The sequence below is a fragment of the Misgurnus anguillicaudatus genome, chromosome 9 (assembly GCF_027580225.2).
Source record: "Misgurnus anguillicaudatus chromosome 9, ASM2758022v2, whole genome shotgun sequence".
In the NCBI taxonomy this organism is placed as follows: domain Eukaryota; kingdom Metazoa; phylum Chordata; class Actinopteri; order Cypriniformes; family Cobitidae; genus Misgurnus; species Misgurnus anguillicaudatus.
Genome location: NC_073345.2, coordinates 6,576,032 through 6,592,447, shown reverse-complemented (window position 1 = coordinate 6,592,447; position 16,416 = coordinate 6,576,032). Strand labels below are relative to the sequence as shown.

Below are 16,416 nucleotides of genomic sequence, written 5' to 3'. Positions count from 1 at the left end.
AAGTTAGGCAGCTAACGCTTTTAGATGAATTCTTAAAAGCAAGCATTGATGGTTCAGTGGTAGAATTCTCGCCTCCCACGCTGGAGACCCGGGTCCAATTCCCGGCCAATCCAAGTGTTATTTGTCCGTTATGTGTTTCTTGTAAGAATGCTCCACGAGGCAGTTATATGGGATGCAGTGTGGTCAGCTGCTCTGATTTATTCCGTTTTGATATGTGGGACGTGATTTCATGAAACTTAACATTTCAAAACTTGGTTTGTAATTAATCCATGTACAAAACAAGTATGGTGAGTTAGGCAGCTAGGGCTATTAGATGAGTTCTTACAAGCAAGCATTGGTGGTTCAGTGGTAGAATTCTCGCCTCCCACGCGGGAGACCCGGGTCCGATTCCCGGCCAATGCAAGTGTGGCATGTCCGTTATGCTACTATTGTAAAAATGCTCCATGACGCAGTTATATGGGATGCAGTGTGGTCAGCTGCTTTGCTCTGATTTTTTCGTTTTGATATGTGGGACGTGATTTCATGAAACTTAATATTTCAAAACTTGATTTTGACCCGGGTCCAATTCCCGGCCAATGCAAGTGTTGTTTGTCCGTTATGTGTTTCTTGTAAGAATGCTCCACGAGGCAGTTATATGGGATGCAGTGTGGTCAGCTGCTCTGATTTATTCCGTTTTGATATGTGGGACGTGATTTCATGAAACTTAACATTTCAAAACTTGGTTTGCACTTAATCCATGTACAAAACAAGTATGGTGAGTTAGGCAGCTAGGGCTACTAGATGAGCCCTTAGAAGCAAGCATTGGTGGTTCAGTGGTAGAATTCTCGCCTGCCACGCGGGAGACCCGGGTCCGATTCCCGGCCAATGCAAGTGTGGCTTGTCCGTTATGCTACTATTGTAAAAATGCTCCATGACACAGTTATATGGGATGCAGTGTGGTCATCTGCTTTGCTCTGATTTTTTTGTTTTGATATGTGGGACGTGATTTCATGAAACTTAACATTTCAAAACTTGGTTTGTACTTAATCCATCTACAAAACAGGTATGGTGAGTTAGGCAGCAAGGGCTATTAGATGAGCACTTAGATGCAAGCATTGGTGGTTCAGTGGTAGAATTCTCGCCTGCCACGCGGGAGACCCGGGTCCGATTCCCGGCCAATGCAAGTGTGGCTGGTCCATTATGTGTTTCCATAATAAATGCTCCATGAGGCAGTAGTATGGCATACAGTGTGGTCAGCTGCTTTGCTCTTATTTTTTCATTTGATATGTGGGACGTGATTTCATGAAACTTAACATTTCAAAACTTGGTTTGCACTTAATCCATGTTCAAAACAAGTATGGTGAGTTAGGCAGCTAGGGCTATTAGATGAGCACTTAGATGCAAGCATTGGTGGTTCAGTGGTAGAATTCTCGCCTCCCACGCGGGAGACCCAGGTCCGATTCCCGGCCAATGCAAGTGTGGCATGTCCATTATGCTACTGTTGTAAAAATGCTCCATGACGCAGTTATATGGGATGCAGTGTGGTCATCTGCTTTGCTCTGATTTTTTCCGTTTTGATATGTGGGACGTGATTTCATGAAACTTAACATTTCAAAACTTGATTTTGACCCGGGTCCAATTCCCGGCCAATGCAAGTGTTGTTTGTCCGTTATGTGTTTCTTGTAAGAATGCTCCACGAGGCAGTTATATGGGATGCAGTGTGGTCAGCTGCTCTGATTTATTCCGTTTTGATATGTGGGACGTGATTTCATGAAACTTAACATTTCAAAACTTGGTTTGCACTTAATCCATGTACAAAACAAGTATGGTGAGTTAGGAAGCTAGGGCTACTAGATGAGCCCTTAGAAGCAAGCATTGGTGGTTCAGTGGTAGAATTCTCGCCTCCCACGCGGGAGACCCGGGTCCGATTCCCGGCCAATGCAAGTGTGGCATGTCCATTATGCTTCTGTTGTAAAAATGCTCAATGACGCAGTTATATGGGATGCAGTGTGGTCATCTGCTTTGCTCTGTTTTTTCGTTTTGATATGTGGGACGTAATTTCATGAAACTTAACATTTCAAAACTTGATTTGTCCTTAATCCATGTACAATGCATGTATGGAAAGTTAGGCAGCTAACGCTTTTAGATGAATTCTTAAAAGCAAGCATTGGTGGTTCAGTGGTAGAATTCTCGCCTCCCATGCGGGAGACCCGGGTCCAATTCCCGGCCAATGTAGGTGTTGTTTCTCCGTTATGTGTTTCTTGTAAGAATGCTCCACGAGGCAGTTGTATGGGATGCAGTGTGGTCAGCTGCTCTGATTTATTCCGTTTTGATATGTGGGATGTGATTTCATGAAACTTAACATTTCAAAACTTGGTTTGCACTTAATCCATGTACAAAACAAGTATGGTGAGTTAGGAAGCTAGGGCTACTAGATGAGCCCCTAGAAGCAAGCATTGGTGGTTCAGTGGTAGAATTCTCGCCTCCCACGCGGGAGACCCGGCTCCGATTCCCGGCCAATGCAAGTGTGTCTGGTCCATTATGCTTCTGTTGTAAAAATGCTCAATGACGCAGTTATATGGGATGCAGTGTGGTCATCTGCTTTGCTCTGTTTTTTCGTTTTGATATGTGGGACGTAATTTCATGAAACTTAACATTTCAAAACTTGATTTGTCCTTAATCCATGTACAATGCATGTATGGAAAGTTAGGCAGCTAACGCTTTTAGATGAATTCTTAAAAGCAAGCATTGATGGTTCAGTGGTAGAATTCTCGCCTCCCACGCTGGAGACCCGGGTCCAATTCCCGGCCAATCCAAGTGTTATTTGTCCGTTATGTGTTTCTTGTAAGAATGCTCCACGAGGCAGTTATATGGGATGCAGTGTGGTCAGCTGCTCTGATTTATTCCGTTTTGATATGTGGGACGTGATTTCATGAAACTTAACATTTCAAAACTTGGTTTGTAATTAATCCATGTACAAAACAAGTATGGTGAGTTAGGCAGCTAGGGCTATTAGATGAGTTCTTACAAGCAAGCATTGGTGGTTCAGTGGTAGAATTCTCGCCTCCCACGCGGGAGACCCGGGTCCGATTCCCGGCCAATGCAAGTGTGGCATGTCCGTTATGCTACTATTGTAAAAATGCTCCATGACGCAGTTATATGGGATGCAGTGTGGTCAGCTGCTTTGCTCTGATTTTTTCGTTTTGATATGTGGGACGTGATTTCATGAAACTTAATATTTCAAAACTTGATTTTGACCCGGGTCCAATTCCCGGCCAATGCAAGTGTTGTTTGTCCGTTATGTGTTTCTTGTAAGAATGCTCCACGAGGCAGTTATATGGGATGCAGTGTGGTCAGCTGCTCTGATTTATTCCGTTTTGATATGTGGGACGTGATTTCATGAAACTTAACATTTCAAAACTTGGTTTGCACTTAATCCATGTACAAAACAAGTATGGTGAGTTAGGCAGCTAGGGCTACTAGATGAGCCCTTAGAAGCAAGCATTGGTGGTTCAGTGGTAGAATTCTCGCCTGCCACGCGGGAGACCCGGGTCCGATTCCCGGCCAATGCAAGTGTGGCTTGTCCGTTATGCAACTATTGTAAAAATGCTCCATGACACAGTTATATGGGATGCAGTGTGGTCATCTGCTTTGCTCTGATTTTTTTGTTTTGATATGTGGGACGTGATTTCATGAAACTTAACATTTCAAAACTTGGTTTGCACTTAATCCATGTTCAAAACAAGTATGGTGAGTTAGGCAGCTAGGGCTATTAGATGAGCACTTAGATGCAAGCATTGGTGGTTCAGTGGTAGAATTCTCGCCTCCCACGCGGGAGACCCGGGTCCGATTCCCGGCCAATGCAAGTGTGCATGACCATTATGCTACTGTTGTAAAAATGCTCCATGACGCAGTTATATGGGATGCAGTGTGGTCATCTGCTTTGCTCTGATTTTTTCCATTTTGATATGTGGGACGTGATTTCATGAAACTTAACATTTCAAAACTTGGTTTGTACTTAATCCATCTACAAAACAAGTATGGTGAGTTAGGCAGCTAGCGCTATTAGATGAGCAGTTAGATGCAAGCATTGGTGGTTCAGTGGTAGAATTCTCGCCTGCCACGCGGGAGACCCGGGTCCGATTCCCGGCCAATGCAAGTGTGGCTGGTCCATTATGTGTTTCCATAATAAATGCTCAATGAGGCAGTAGTATGGCATACAGTGTGGTCAGCTGCTTTGCTCTTATTTTTTCATTTGATATGTGGGACGTGATTTCATGAAACTTAACATTTCAAAACTTGGTTTGCACTTAATCCATGTTCAAAACAAGTATGGTGAGTTAGGCAGCTAGGGCTATTAGATGAGCACTTAGATGCAAGCATTGGTGGTTCAGTGGTAGAATTCTCGCCTCCCACGCGGGAGACCCAGGTCCGATTCCCGGCCAATGCAAGTGTGGCATGTCCATTATGCTACTGTTGTAAAAATGCTCCATGACGCAGTTATATGGGATGCAGTGTGGTCATCTGCTTTGCTCTGATTTTTTCCGTTTTGATATGTGGGACGTGATTTCATGAAACTTAACATTTCAAAACTTGATTTTGACCCGGGTCCAATTCCCGGCCAATGCAAGTTTTGTTTGTCCGTTATGTGTTTCTTGTAAGAATGCTCCACGAGGCAGTTATATGGGATGCAGTGTGGTCAGCTGCTCTGATTTATTCCGTTTTGATATGTGGGACGTGATTTCATGAAACTTAACATTTCAAAACTTGGTTTGCACTTAATCCATGTACAAAACAAGTATGGTGAGTTAGGAAGCTAGGGCTACTAGATGAGCCCTTAGAAGCAAGCATTGGTGGTTCAGTGGTAGAATTCTCGCCTCCCACGCGGGAGACCCGGGTCCGATTCCCGGCCAATGCAAGTGTGGCATGTCCATTATGCTTCTGTTGTAAAAATGCTCAATGACGCAGTTATATGGGATGCAGTGTGGTCATCTGCTTTGCTCTGTTTTTTCGTTTTGATATGTGGGACGTAATTTCATGAAACTTAACATTTCAAAACTTGATTTGTCCTTAATCCATGTACAATGCATGTATGGAAAGTTAGGCAGCTAACGCTTTTAGATGAATTCTTAAAAGCAAGCATTGGTGGTTCAGTGGTAGAATTCTCGCCTCCCATGCGGGAGACCCGGGTCCAATTCCCGGCCAATGTAGGTGTTGTTTCTCCGTTATGTGTTTCTTGTAAGAATGCTCCACGAGGCAGTTGTATGGGATGCAGTGTGGTCAGCTGCTCTGATTTATTCCGTTTTGATATGTGGGATGTGATTTCATGAAACTTAACATTTCAAAACTTGGTTTGCACTTAATCCATGTACAAAACAAGTATGGTGAGTTAGGAAGCTAGGGCTACTAGATGAGCCCCTAGAAGCAAGCATTGGTGGTTCAGTGGTAGAATTCTCGCCTCCCACGCGGGAGACCCGGCTCCGATTCCCGGCCAATTCAAGTGTGTCTGGTCCATTATGCTTCTGTTGTAAAAATGCTCAATGACGCAGTTATATGGGATGCAGTGTGGTCATCTGCTTTGCTCTGTTTTTTCGTTTTGATATGTGGGACGTAATTTCATGAAACTTAACATTTCAAAACTTGATTTGTCCTTAATCCATGTACAATGCATGTATGGAAAGTTAGGCAGCTAACGCTTTTAGATGAATTCTTAAAAGCAAGCATTGATGGTTCAGTGGTAGAATTCTCGCCTCCCACGCTGGAGACCCGGGTCCAATTCCCGGCCAATCCAAGTGTTATTTGTCCGTTATGTGTTTCTTGTAAGAATGCTCCACGAGGCAGTTATATGGGATGCAGTGTGGTCAGCTGCTCTGATTTATTCCGTTTTGATATGTGGGACGTGATTTCATGAAACTTAACATTTCAAAACTTGGTTTGTAATTAATCCATGTACAAAACAAGTATGGTGAGTTAGGCAGCTAGGGCTATTAGATGAGTTCTTACAAGCAAGCATTGGTGGTTCAGTGGTAGAATTCTCGCCTCCCACGCGGGAGACCCGGGTCCGATTCCCGGCCAATGCAAGTGTGGCATGTCCGTTATGCTACTATTGTAAAAATGCTCCATGACGCAGTTATATGGGATGCAGTGTGGTCAGCTGCTTTGCTCTGATTTTTTCGTTTTGATATGTGGGACGTGATTTCATGAAACTTAATATTTCAAAACTTGATTTTGACCCGGGTCCAATTCCCGGCCAATGCAAGTGTTGTTTGTCCGTTATGTGTTTCTTGTAAGAATGCTCCACGAGGCAGTTATATGGGATGCAGTGTGGTCAGCTGCTCTGATTTATTCCGTTTTGATATGTGGGACGTGATTTCATGAAACTTAACATTTCAAAACTTGGTTTGCACTTAATCCATGTACAAAACAAGTATGGTGAGTTAGGCAGCTAGGGCTACTAGATGAGCCCTTAGAAGCAAGCATTGGTGGTTCAGTGGTAGAATTCTCGCCTGCCACGCGGGAGACCCGGGTCCGATTCCCGGCCAATGCAAGTGTGGCTTGTCCGTTATGCTACTATTGTAAAAATGCTCCATGACACAGTTATATGGGATGCAGTGTGGTCATCTGCTTTGCTCTGATTTTTTTGTTTTGATATGTGGGACGTGATTTCATGAAACTTAACATTTCAAAACTTGGTTTGTACTTAATCCATCTACAAAACAGGTATGGTGAGTTAGGCAGCAAGGGCTATTAGATGAGCACTTAGATGCAAGCATTGGTGGTTCAGTGGTAGAATTCTCGCCTGCCACGCGGGAGACCCGGGTCCGATTCCCGGCCAATGCAAGTGTGGCTGGTCCATTATGTGTTTCCATAATAAATGCTCCATGAGGCAGTAGTATGGCATACAGTGTGGTCAGCTGCTTTGCTCTTATTTTTTCATTTGATATGTGGGACGTGATTTCATGAAACTTAACATTTCAAAACTTGGTTTGCACTTAATCCATGTTCAAAACAAGTATGGTGAGTTAGGCAGCTAGGGCTATTAGATGAGCACTTAGTTGCAAGCATTGGTGGTTCAGTGGTAGAATTCTCGCCTCCCACGCGGGAGACCCGGGTCCGATTCCCGGCCAATGCAAGTGTGGCATGTCCATTATGCTACTGTTGTAAAAATGCTCCATGACGCAGTTATATGGGATGCAGTGTGGTCATCTGCTTTGCTCTGATTTTTTCCATTTTGATATGTGGGACGTGATTTCATAAAACTTAACATTTCAAAACTTGGTTTGTACTTAATCCATCTACAAAACAAGTATGGTGAGTTAGGCAGCTAGCGCTATTAGATGAGCAGTTAGATGCAAGCATTGGTGGTTCAGTGGTAGAATTCTCGCCTGCCACGCGGGAGACCCGGGTCCGATTCCCGGCCAATGCAAGTGTGGCTGGTCCATTATGTGTTTCCATAATAAATGCTCCATGAGGCAGTAGTATGGCATACAGTGTGGTCAGCTGCTTTGCTCTTATTTTTCATTTGATATGTGGGACGTGATTTCATGAAACTTAACATTTCAAAACTTGGTTTGCACTTAATCCATGTTCAAAACAAGTATGGTGAGTTAGGCAGCTAGGGCTATTAGATGAGCACTTAGATGCAAGCATTGGTGGTTCAGTGTTAGAATTCTCGCCTCCCATGCGGGAGACCCGGGTCCGATTCCCGGCCAATGCAAGTGTGGCATGTCCATTATGCTTCTGTTGTAAAAATGCTCCATGACGCAGTTGTATGGGATGCAGTGTGGTCAGCTGCTCTGATTTTTTCCGTTTTGATATGTGGGACGTGATTTCATGAAACTTAACATTTCAAAACTTGGTTTGCACTTAATCCATGTACAAAACAAGTATGGTGAGTTAGGCAGCTAGGGCTACTAGATGAGCCCTTAGATGCAAGCATTGGTGGTTCAGTGTTAGAATTCTCGCCTCCCATGCGGGAGACCCGGGTCCGATTCCCGGCCAATGCAAGTGTGGCATGTCCATTATGCTTCTGTTGTAAAAATGCTCCATGACGCAGTTGTATGGGATGCAGTGTGGTCAGCTGCTCTGATTTATTCCGTTTTGATATGTGGGACGTGATTTCATGAAACTTAACATTTCAAAACTTGGTTTGTAATTAATCCATGTACAAAACAAGCATGGTGAGTTAGGCAGCTAGGGCTATTAGATGAGCACTTAGATTCAAGCATTGGTGGTTCAGTGGCAGAATTCTCGCCTGCCACGCGGGAGACCCGGGTCCGATTCCCGGCCAATGCAAGTGTGGCTGGTCCATTATGCGTTTCCATAATAAATGCTCCATGAGGCAGTTGTATGGGATACAGTGTGGTCAGCTGCTTTGCTCTGCTTTTTTCATTTGATATGTGGGACGTGATTTCATGAAACTTAACATTTCAAAACTTGATTTGTCCTTAATCCATGTGCAAAACAAGTATGGTGAGTTAGGCAGCTAGGGGCTACTAGATGAGCCCTTAGATGCAAGCATTGGTGGTTCAGTGGTAGAATTCTCGCCTCCCATGCGGGAGACCCGGGTCCAATTCCCGGCCAATGTAGGTGTTGTTTCTCCGTTATGTGTTTCTTGTAAGAATGCTCCACGAGGCAGTTGTATGGGATGCAGTGTGGTCAGCTGCTTTGCTCTGATTTTGATATGTGGGACGTGATTTCATGAAACTTAACATTTCAAAACTTGGTTTGCACTTAATCCATGTTCAAAACAAGTATGGTGAGTTAGGCAGCTAGGGCTATTAGATGAGTTCTTACAAGCAAGCATTGGTGGTTCAGTGGTAGAATTCTCGCCTCCCACGCGGGAGACCCGGGTCCGATTACCGGCCAATGCAAGTGTGGCATGTCCATTATGCTACTATTGTAAAAATGCTCCATGACGCAGTTATATGGGATGCAGTGTGGTCAGCTGCTTTGCTCTGATTTTTTCGTTTTGATATGTGGGACGTGATTTCATGAAACTTAATATTTCAAAACTTGATTTTGACCCGGGTCCAATTCCCGGCCAATGCAAGTGTTGTTTGTCCGTTATGTGTTTCTTGTAAGAATGCTCCACGAGGCAGTTATATGGGATGCAGTGTGGTCAGCTGCTCTGATTTATTCCGTTTTGATATGTGGGACGTGATTTCATGAAACTTAACATTTCAAAACTTGGTTTGCACTTAATCCATGTACAAAACAAGTATGGTGAGTTAGGAAGCTAGGGCTACTAGATGAGCCCTTAGAAGCAAGCATTGGTGGTTCAGTGGTAGAATTCTCGCCTCCCACGCGGGAGACCCGGGTCCGATTCCCGGCCAATGCAAGTGTGGCATGTCCATTATGCTTCTGTTGTAAAAATGCTCAATGACGCAGTTATATGGGATGCAGTGTGGTCATCTGCTTTGCTCTGTTTTTTCGTTTTGATATGTGGGACGTAATTTCATGAAACTTAACATTTCAAAACTTGATTTGTCCTTAATCCATGTACAATGCATGTATGGAAAGTTAGGCAGCTAACGCTTTTAGATGAATTCTTAAAAGCAAGCATTGGTGGTTCAGTGGTAGAATTCTCGCCTCCCATGCGGGAGACCCGGGTCCAATTCCCGGCCAATGTAGGTGTTGTTTCTCCGTTATGTGTTTCTTGTAAGAATGCTCCACGAGGCAGTTGTATGGGATGCAGTGTGGTCAGCTGCTCTGATTTATTCCGTTTTGATATGTGGGATGTGATTTCATGAAACTTAACATTTCAAAACTTGGTTTGCACTTAATCCATGTACAAAACAAGTATGGTGAGTTAGGAAGCTAGGGCTACTAGATGAGCCCCTAGAAGCAAGCATTGGTGGTTCAGTGGTAGAATTCTCGCCTCCCACGCGGGAGACCCGGCTCCGATTCCCGGCCAATGCAAGTGTGTCTGGTCCATTATGCTTCTGTTGTAAAAATGCTCAATGACGCAGTTATATGGGATGCAGTGTGGTCATCTGCTTTGCTCTGTTTTTTCGTTTTGATATGTGGGACGTAATTTCATGAAACTTAACATTTCAAAACTTGATTTGTCCTTAATCCATGTACAATGCATGTATGGAAAGTTAGGCAGCTAACGCTTTTAGATGAATTCTTAAAAGCAAGCATTGATGGTTCAGTGGTAGAATTCTCGCCTCCCACGCTGGTGACCCGGGTCCAATTCCCGGCCAATCCAAGTGTTATTTGTCCGTTATGTGTTTCTTGTAAGAATGCTCCACGAGGCAGTTATATGGGATGCAGTGTGGTCAGCTGCTCTGATTTATTCCGTTTTGATATGTGGGACGTGATTTCATGAAACTTAACATTTCAAAACTTGGTTTGTAATTAATCCATGTACAAAACAAGTATGGTGAGTTAGGCAGCTAGGGCTATTAGATGAGTTCTTACAAGCAAGCATTGGTGGTTCAGTGGTAGAATTCTCGCCTCCCACGCGGGAGACCCGGGTCCGATTCCCGGCCAATGCAAGTGTGGCATGTCCGTTATGCTACTATTGTAAAAATGCTCCATGACGCAGTTATATGGGATGCAGTGTGGTCAGCTGCTTTGCTCTGATTTTTTCGTTTTGATATGTGGGACGTGATTTCATGAAACTTAATATTTCAAAACTTGATTTTGACCCGGGTCCAATTCCCGGCCAATGCAAGTGTTGTTTGTCCGTTATGTGTTTCTTGTAAGAATGCTCCACGAGGCAGTTATATGGGATGCAGTGTGGTCAGCTGCTCTGATTTATTCCGTTTTGATATGTGGGACGTGATTTCATGAAACTTAACATTTCAAAACTTGGTTTGCACTTAATCCATGTACAAAACAAGTATGGTGAGTTAGGCAGCTAGGGCTACTAGATGAGCCCTTACAAGCAAGCATTGGTGGTTCAGTGGTAGAATTCTCGCCTGCCACGCGGGAGACCCGGGTCCGATTCCCGGCCAATGCAAGTGTGGCTTGTCCGTTATGCTACTATTGTAAAAATGCTCCATGACACAGTTATATGGGATGCAGTGTGGTCATCTGCTTTGCTCTGATTTTTTTGTTTTGATATGTGGGACGTGATTTCATGAAACTTAACATTTCAAAACTTGGTTTGTACTTAATCCATCTACAAAACAGGTATGGTGAGTTAGGCAGCTAGGGCTATTAGATGAGCACTTAGATGCAAGCATTGGTGGTTCAGTGGTAGAATTCTCGCCTGCCACGCGGGAGACCCGGGTCCGATTCCCGGCCAATGCAAGTGTGGCTGGTCCATTATGTGTTTCCATAATAAATGCTCCATGAGGCAGTAGTATGGCATACAGTGTGGTCAGCTGCTTTGCTCTTATTTTTTCATTTGATATGTGGGACGTGATTTCATGAAACTTAACATTTCAAAACTTGGTTTGCACTTAATCCATGTTCAAAACAAGTATGGTGAGTTAGGCAGCTAGGGCTATTAGATGAGCACTTAGATGCAAGCATTGGTGGTTCAGTGGTAGAATTCTCGCCTCCCACGCGGGAGACCCGGGTCCGATTCCCGGCCAATGCAAGTGTGCATGACCATTATGCTACTGTTGTAAAAATGCTCCATGACGCAGTTATATGGGATGCAGTGTGGTCATCTGCTTTGCTCTGATTTTTTCCATTTTGATATGTGGGACGTGATTTCATGAAACTTAACATTTCAAAACTTGGTTTGTACTTAATCCATCTACAAAACAAGTATGGTGAGTTAGGCAGCTAGCGCTATTAGATGAGCAGTTAGATGCAAGCATTGGTGGTTCAGTGGTAGAATTCTCGCCTGCCACGCGGGAGACCCGGGTCCGATTCCCGGCCAATGCAAGTGTGGCTTGTCCATTATGTGTTTCCATAATAAATGCTCCATGAGGCAGTAGTATGGCATACAGTGTGGTCAGCTGCTTTGCTCTTATTTTTTCATTTGATATGTGGGACGTGATTTCATGAAACTTAACATTTCAAAACTTGGTTTGCACTTAATCCATGTTCAAAACAAGTATGGTGAGTTAGGCAGCTAGGGCTATTAGATGAGCACTTAGATGCAAGCATTGGTGGTTCAGTGGTAGAATTCTCGCCTCCCACGCGGGAGACCCAGGTCCGATTCCCGGCCAATGCAAGTGTGGCATGTCCATTATGCTACTGTTGTAAAAATGCTCCATGACGCAGTTATATGGGATGCAGTGTGGTCATCTGCTTTGCTCTGATTTTTTCCGTTTTGATATGTGGGACGTGATTTCATGAAACTTAACATTTCAAAACTTGATTTTGACCCGGGTCCAATTCCCGGCCAATGCAAGTTTTGTTTGTCCGTTATGTGTTTCTTGTAAGAATGCTCCACGAGGCAGTTATATGGGATGCAGTGTGGTCAGCTGCTCTGATTTATTCCGTTTTGATATGTGGGACGTGATTTCATGAAACTTAACATTTCAAAACTTGGTTTGCACTTAATCCATGTACAAAACAAGTATGGTGAGTTAGGAAGCTAGGGCTACTAGATGAGCCCTTAGAAGCAAGCATTGGTGGTTCAGTGGTAGAATTCTCGCCTCCCACGCGGGAGACCCGGGTCCGATTCCCGGCCAATGCAAGTGTGGCATGTCCATTATGCTTCTGTTGTAAAAATGCTCAATGACGCAGTTATATGGGATGCAGTGTGGTCATCTGCTTTGCTCTGTTTTTTCGTTTTGATATGTGGGACGTAATTTCATGAAACTTAACATTTCAAAACTTGATTTGTCCTTAATCCATGTACAATGCATGTATGGAAAGTTAGGCAGCTAACGCTTTTAGATGAATTCTTAAAAGCAAGCATTGGTGGTTCAGTGGTAGAATTCTCGCCTCCCATGCGGGAGACCCGGGTCCAATTCCCGGCCAATGTAGGTGTTGTTTCTCCGTTATGTGTTTCTTGTAAGAATGCTCCACGAGGCAGTTGTATGGGATGCAGTGTGGTCAGCTGCTCTGATTTATTCCGTTTTGATATGTGGGATGTGATTTCATGAAACTTAACATTTCAAAACTTGGTTTGCACTTAATCCATGTACAAAACAAGTATGGTGAGTTAGGAAGCTAGGGCTACTAGATGAGCCCCTAGAAGCAAGCATTGGTGGTTCAGTGGTAGAATTCTCGCCTCCCACGCGGGAGACCCGGCTCCGATTCCCGGCCAATTCAAGTGTGTCTGGTCCATTATGCTTCTGTTGTAAAAATGCTCAATGACGCAGTTATATGGGATGCAGTGTGGTCATCTGCTTTGCTCTGTTTTTTCGTTTTGATATGTGGGACGTAATTTCATGAAACTTAACATTTCAAAACTTGATTTGTCCTTAATCCATGTACAATGCATGTATGGAAAGTTAGGCAGCTAACGCTTTTAGATGAATTCTTAAAAGCAAGCATTGATGGTTCAGTGGTAGAATTCTCGCCTCCCACGCTGGAGACCCGGGTCCAATTCCCGGCCAATCCAAGTGTTATTTGTCCGTTATGTGTTTCTTGTAAGAATGCTCCACGAGGCAGTTATATGGGATGCAGTGTGGTCAGCTGCTCTGATTTATTCCGTTTTGATATGTGGGACGTGATTTCATGAAACTTAACATTTCAAAACTTGGTTTGTAATTAATCCATGTACAAAACAAGTATGGTGAGTTAGGCAGCTAGGGCTATTAGATGAGTTCTTACAAGCAAGCATTGGTGGTTCAGTGGTAGAATTCTCGCCTCCCACGCGGGAGACCCGGGTCCGATTCCCGGCCAATGCAAGTGTGGCATGTCCGTTATGCTACTATTGTAAAAATGCTCCATGACGCAGTTATATGGGATGCAGTGTGGTCAGCTGCTTTGCTCTGATTTTTTCGTTTTGATATGTGGGACGTGATTTCATGAAACTTAATATTTCAAAACTTGATTTTGACCCGGGTCCAATTCCCGGCCAATGCAAGTGTTGTTTGTCCGTTATGTGTTTCTTGTAAGAATGCTCCACGAGGCAGTTATATGGGATGCAGTGTGGTCAGCTGCTCTGATTTATTCCGTTTTGATATGTGGGACGTGATTTCATGAAACTTAACATTTCAAAACTTGGTTTGCACTTAATCCATGTACAAAACAAGTATGGTGAGTTAGGCAGCTAGGGCTACTAGATGAGCCCTTAGAAGCAAGCATTGGTGGTTCAGTGGTAGAATTCTCGCCTGCCACGCGGGAGACCCGGGTCCGATTCCCGGCCAATGCAAGTGTGGCTTGTCCGTTATGCAACTATTGTAAAAATGCTCCATGACACAGTTATATGGGATGCAGTGTGGTCATCTGCTTTGCTCTGATTTTTTTGTTTTGATATGTGGGACGTGATTTCATGAAACTTAACATTTCAAAACTTGGTTTGCACTTAATCCATGTTCAAAACAAGTATGGTGAGTTAGGCAGCTAGGGCTATTAGATGAGCACTTAGATGCAAGCATTGGTGGTTCAGTGGTAGAATTCTCGCCTCCCACGCGGGAGACCCGGGTCCGATTCCCGGCCAATGCAAGTGTGCATGACCATTATGCTACTGTTGTAAAAATGCTCCATGACGCAGTTATATGGGATGCAGTGTGGTCATCTGCTTTGCTCTGATTTTTTCCATTTTGATATGTGGGACGTGATTTCATGAAACTTAACATTTCAAAACTTGGTTTGTACTTAATCCATCTACAAAACAAGTATGGTGAGTTAGGCAGCTAGCGCTATTAGATGAGCAGTTAGATGCAAGCATTGGTGGTTCAGTGGTAGAATTCTCGCCTGCCACGCGGGAGACCCGGGTCCGATTCCCGGCCAATGCAAGTGTGGCTGGTCCATTATGTGTTTCCATAATAAATGCTCCATGAGGCAGTAGTATGGCATACAGTGTGGTCAGCTGCTTTGCTCTTATTTTTTCATTTGATATGTGGGACGTGATTTCATGAAACTTAACATTTCAAAACTTGGTTTGCACTTAATCCATGTTCAAAACAAGTATGGTGAGTTAGGCAGCTAGGGCTATTAGATGAGCACTTAGATGCAAGCATTGGTGGTTCAGTGGTAGAATTCTCGCCTCCCACGCGGGAGACCCAGGTCCGATTCCCGGCCAATGCAAGTGTGGCATGTCCATTATGCTACTGTTGTAAAAATGCTCCATGACGCAGTTATATGGGATGCAGTGTGGTCATCTGCTTTGCTCTGATTTTTTCCGTTTTGATATGTGGGACGTGATTTCATGAAACTTAACATTTCAAAACTTGATTTTGACCCGGGTCCAATTCCCGGCCAATGCAAGTTTTGTTTGTCCGTTATGTGTTTCTTGTAAGAATGCTCCACGAGGCAGTTATATGGGATGCAGTGTGGTCAGCTGCTCTGATTTATTCCGTTTTGATATGTGGGACGTGATTTCATGAAACTTAACATTTCAAAACTTGGTTTGCACTTAATCCATGTACAAAACAAGTATGGTGAGTTAGGAAGCTAGGGCTACTAGATGAGCCCTTAGAAGCAAGCATTGGTGGTTCAGTGGTAGAATTCTCGCCTCCCACGCGGGTAACCACAGATGAACAGTCACCTGACTGTTGCTGCTGTCTCAGTAGGTATTGCTGCAGCTTATAATTCTGTGTTGCGTTTGCCAAACTGCAGAATGTATTCACCAAATACTTATTTTTTGTCTGATGCATCACCTCCTCCTTGAAGTACCACAGTCAAAGCATTTTGTCTAACAAGCTCCTCCTTTATTGGTGCTGATTTGTCCTTCAGAGACGGGTTGTTTTTGATAACCCTGGCCTGGTCAGTTGGTTCCTGAAGAAGATAACCCAGTGGTCCCTTACGGAATGCAACTTTAGCCCTTTCTGGGAGAAAACTACCTTTTTGTGCATGATGACCTGTAAAACAGGAAAAGCACAGATTTTAAAATAAAGACTTTTAGATTAAAGCATTGTAAAGTGTCAGGTATGTTTGGATATGCAATACAAATAATGTTATGCTGCAACACTGAACTGCATATTTTGTTTTCCAATACAAATGAAACATTTCACATTAAAAGCAGTCATGTCTTTTACTACAGTTGAAAGAAAAAACGTGGTTACTGTAGTAAAACCATGGTTATGACAACCATGGTTTTCAAAACCCATTATTAAATCATGGTTGGTGTAGTTAAACAATGGTTTTGCTCATAGTAATCAATACATACACAAAAAAACATAGTTACTACACTTTTTATCACAATAAAACCATGGTTAATTTTCGTAAGGGTTTTTACGGTCTATGGACATTACGTGCATGTTTACAGAAACCTAAAGTGTCATAACCTACTAATAAAACGCAATACATGTATCGAGTAGTAAACATAAAAACTACATTAGGCTACATGACGTACGTAAATTTAGAGAGCCTGTAAATAATATTCAAGTCCTAAACATATATGTAAACATA

The 16,416-nt window shown here is 43.5% G+C and overlaps 27 non-coding genes across 27 annotated transcripts; all 27 read left to right on the top strand.

The window, feature by feature from the left end:
- The first annotated feature begins 331 nt into the window (after positions 1–331).
- trnag-ccc (transfer RNA glycine (anticodon CCC)) lies at positions 332–402 on the top strand. Its single transcript has one exon. It is a non-coding gene; the product is annotated as a tRNA-Gly (tRNA).
- A 981-nt stretch (positions 403–1,383) lies between these two features.
- trnag-ccc (transfer RNA glycine (anticodon CCC)) lies at positions 1,384–1,454 on the top strand. The gene has a single exon. It is a non-coding gene; the product is annotated as a tRNA-Gly (tRNA).
- Positions 1,455–1,851: 397 nt separating this feature from the next.
- trnag-ccc (transfer RNA glycine (anticodon CCC)) lies at positions 1,852–1,922 on the top strand. The gene has a single exon. It is a non-coding gene; the product is annotated as a tRNA-Gly (tRNA).
- A 221-nt stretch (positions 1,923–2,143) lies between these two features.
- On the top strand, positions 2,144–2,214 carry trnag-ccc (transfer RNA glycine (anticodon CCC)). The gene has a single exon. It is a non-coding gene; the product is annotated as a tRNA-Gly (tRNA).
- A 218-nt stretch (positions 2,215–2,432) lies between these two features.
- Positions 2,433–2,503, top strand: trnag-ccc (transfer RNA glycine (anticodon CCC)). The gene has a single exon. It is a non-coding gene; the product is annotated as a tRNA-Gly (tRNA).
- Positions 2,504–3,013: 510 nt separating this feature from the next.
- Positions 3,014–3,084, top strand: trnag-ccc (transfer RNA glycine (anticodon CCC)). The gene has a single exon. It is a non-coding gene; the product is annotated as a tRNA-Gly (tRNA).
- Positions 3,085–3,773: 689 nt separating this feature from the next.
- Positions 3,774–3,844, top strand: trnag-ccc (transfer RNA glycine (anticodon CCC)). Its single transcript has one exon. It is a non-coding gene; the product is annotated as a tRNA-Gly (tRNA).
- Positions 3,845–4,358: 514 nt separating this feature from the next.
- trnag-ccc (transfer RNA glycine (anticodon CCC)) lies at positions 4,359–4,429 on the top strand. Its single transcript has one exon. It is a non-coding gene; the product is annotated as a tRNA-Gly (tRNA).
- A 397-nt stretch (positions 4,430–4,826) lies between these two features.
- On the top strand, positions 4,827–4,897 carry trnag-ccc (transfer RNA glycine (anticodon CCC)). Its single transcript has one exon. It is a non-coding gene; the product is annotated as a tRNA-Gly (tRNA).
- A 221-nt stretch (positions 4,898–5,118) lies between these two features.
- On the top strand, positions 5,119–5,189 carry trnag-ccc (transfer RNA glycine (anticodon CCC)). The gene has a single exon. It is a non-coding gene; the product is annotated as a tRNA-Gly (tRNA).
- Positions 5,190–5,988: 799 nt separating this feature from the next.
- Positions 5,989–6,059, top strand: trnag-ccc (transfer RNA glycine (anticodon CCC)). The gene has a single exon. It is a non-coding gene; the product is annotated as a tRNA-Gly (tRNA).
- A 981-nt stretch (positions 6,060–7,040) lies between these two features.
- On the top strand, positions 7,041–7,111 carry trnag-ccc (transfer RNA glycine (anticodon CCC)). The gene has a single exon. It is a non-coding gene; the product is annotated as a tRNA-Gly (tRNA).
- A 514-nt stretch (positions 7,112–7,625) lies between these two features.
- trnag-ccc (transfer RNA glycine (anticodon CCC)) lies at positions 7,626–7,696 on the top strand. Its single transcript has one exon. It is a non-coding gene; the product is annotated as a tRNA-Gly (tRNA).
- A 218-nt stretch (positions 7,697–7,914) lies between these two features.
- trnag-ccc (transfer RNA glycine (anticodon CCC)) lies at positions 7,915–7,985 on the top strand. The gene has a single exon. It is a non-coding gene; the product is annotated as a tRNA-Gly (tRNA).
- Positions 7,986–8,496: 511 nt separating this feature from the next.
- Positions 8,497–8,567, top strand: trnag-ccc (transfer RNA glycine (anticodon CCC)). The gene has a single exon. It is a non-coding gene; the product is annotated as a tRNA-Gly (tRNA).
- A 214-nt stretch (positions 8,568–8,781) lies between these two features.
- trnag-ccc (transfer RNA glycine (anticodon CCC)) lies at positions 8,782–8,852 on the top strand. Its single transcript has one exon. It is a non-coding gene; the product is annotated as a tRNA-Gly (tRNA).
- Positions 8,853–9,248: 396 nt separating this feature from the next.
- trnag-ccc (transfer RNA glycine (anticodon CCC)) lies at positions 9,249–9,319 on the top strand. The gene has a single exon. It is a non-coding gene; the product is annotated as a tRNA-Gly (tRNA).
- A 221-nt stretch (positions 9,320–9,540) lies between these two features.
- trnag-ccc (transfer RNA glycine (anticodon CCC)) lies at positions 9,541–9,611 on the top strand. Its single transcript has one exon. It is a non-coding gene; the product is annotated as a tRNA-Gly (tRNA).
- Positions 9,612–9,829: 218 nt separating this feature from the next.
- Positions 9,830–9,900, top strand: trnag-ccc (transfer RNA glycine (anticodon CCC)). The gene has a single exon. It is a non-coding gene; the product is annotated as a tRNA-Gly (tRNA).
- Positions 9,901–10,410: 510 nt separating this feature from the next.
- On the top strand, positions 10,411–10,481 carry trnag-ccc (transfer RNA glycine (anticodon CCC)). The gene has a single exon. It is a non-coding gene; the product is annotated as a tRNA-Gly (tRNA).
- Positions 10,482–11,462: 981 nt separating this feature from the next.
- Positions 11,463–11,533, top strand: trnag-ccc (transfer RNA glycine (anticodon CCC)). The gene has a single exon. It is a non-coding gene; the product is annotated as a tRNA-Gly (tRNA).
- Positions 11,534–12,047: 514 nt separating this feature from the next.
- trnag-ccc (transfer RNA glycine (anticodon CCC)) lies at positions 12,048–12,118 on the top strand. The gene has a single exon. It is a non-coding gene; the product is annotated as a tRNA-Gly (tRNA).
- A 397-nt stretch (positions 12,119–12,515) lies between these two features.
- trnag-ccc (transfer RNA glycine (anticodon CCC)) lies at positions 12,516–12,586 on the top strand. The gene has a single exon. It is a non-coding gene; the product is annotated as a tRNA-Gly (tRNA).
- Positions 12,587–12,807: 221 nt separating this feature from the next.
- trnag-ccc (transfer RNA glycine (anticodon CCC)) lies at positions 12,808–12,878 on the top strand. The gene has a single exon. It is a non-coding gene; the product is annotated as a tRNA-Gly (tRNA).
- A 799-nt stretch (positions 12,879–13,677) lies between these two features.
- trnag-ccc (transfer RNA glycine (anticodon CCC)) lies at positions 13,678–13,748 on the top strand. Its single transcript has one exon. It is a non-coding gene; the product is annotated as a tRNA-Gly (tRNA).
- Positions 13,749–14,437: 689 nt separating this feature from the next.
- On the top strand, positions 14,438–14,508 carry trnag-gcc (transfer RNA glycine (anticodon GCC)). Its single transcript has one exon. It is a non-coding gene; the product is annotated as a tRNA-Gly (tRNA).
- A 514-nt stretch (positions 14,509–15,022) lies between these two features.
- On the top strand, positions 15,023–15,093 carry trnag-ccc (transfer RNA glycine (anticodon CCC)). Its single transcript has one exon. It is a non-coding gene; the product is annotated as a tRNA-Gly (tRNA).
- The last annotated feature ends 1,323 nt before the right edge of the window (positions 15,094–16,416 follow it).